Below are 1583 nucleotides of genomic sequence, written 5' to 3'. Positions count from 1 at the left end.
AAAAAAATTGAAAGCAATAAGAGGCAATGGATATCTTTTCGTCCCCAAAGGTGGGACATTCCCTACCGAAAACCGTCATGCTTGTTGTGAGAAGCTCCGGTTTGTGAGAAGCATATACCAAATCCAACCCCAAATGGGACAAAATTTGTACCACGGCATGTTGATGCCGGTCCATGATAGCATGCCAAGTTTCATGAATTTCAGACGAGTTTTGGATTTACTAGAATTAAAAAACCAGGCATCTCAATGTTTTGCGGGCAATCAACGGTGCCCCGGTGTTCGAAATTCATTCCCTTTTTTGCATGGGACCTAAGCATGCACCCAAGGACACAGATTTGATTTTTCAACCAATTTATATGCACTTGAGCATGTGCATGTTGTTCAAATTTGAATTATGCACATAAAATGCATTGAAAACTCAGTTAATGCATAAAAATGTCCAAACGAATACCGAAAAATCACAAAAAATCACACAACACTCCTATTGTTCTATGTTGACACGAGAAAAAAAATTGAAAGCAATAAGAGGCAATGGATCTCGTTTCGTCCCCAAAGGTGGCACGTTCCCTACCGAAAACCATCATGCTTGTTGGCAGAAGCTCCGGTTTGTGAGAAGCATATACCCAAACCTGCCCCAAATAGGACAAAATTTGTACCACGGCATGTTGATGCCGCTCCATGATAGCATGCCAAGTTTCATGAATTTCAGACGAGTTTTGGATTTACTAAAATTTAAAAACCAGGCTTCTCAATGTTTTGCCGGCAATCAACGGTGCCCCGGTGTTCAAAATTCATTCCCATTTCTTGCATGGGACCTAAGCATGCACCCAAGGACATAGATTTCATTTTTCAATCAATTTATATGCACTTGAGCATGCGCATGTAGTTCAAATTTGAATTATGCACATAAAATGCATTGAAAACTCAGTTAATGCATAAAAATGTCCAAATGAACCCCGAAAAATCACAAAAAATCACACAAAACTACTGTTGTTCTATGTTGACACGAGAAAAAAATTAGAAAGCAATAAGAGGCCATGGATATCGTTTTGTCCCCAAAGGTGGCACGCTCCCTACCAAAAACCATCATGCTTGTTGTGAGAAGCTCCGGTTTGTGAGAAGCATATACCAAATCCTGCCCCAAATGGGACAAATTTGTACCACGGCATGTTGATGCCGCTCCATGATAGCATGCCAAGTTTCATCATTTTCAGACGAGTTTTGGATTTACTAGAATTTAAAAACCAGGCATCTCAATGTTTTGCCGGCAATCAACGGTGCCCCGGTGTTTGAAATTCATTCCCATTTCTTGCATGGGACCTAAGCATGCACCCAAGGACACAGATTTGATTTTTCAACCAATTGATATGCACTGGAGCATGTGCATGTAGTTCAAATTTCAATTATGCACATAAAATGCATTGAAAATTCAGTTAATGCATACAAATGTCCAAACGAACCCCGAAAATCACAAAAATTCACACAACACTCCTGTTGTTCTATGTTGACACGAGAAAAAAACTTGAAAGCAATAAGAGGCAATGGATATCGTTTCGTCCCCAAAGGTGGCACGTTCCCTACCG

Source organism: Triticum aestivum, chromosome 4D (assembly GCF_018294505.1).
Source record: "Triticum aestivum cultivar Chinese Spring chromosome 4D, IWGSC CS RefSeq v2.1, whole genome shotgun sequence".
NCBI lineage: Eukaryota > Viridiplantae > Streptophyta > Magnoliopsida > Poales > Poaceae > Triticum > Triticum aestivum.
The sequence above is the reverse complement of the archived record's forward strand: the minus strand, read 5'-3'. Positions refer to the sequence as shown.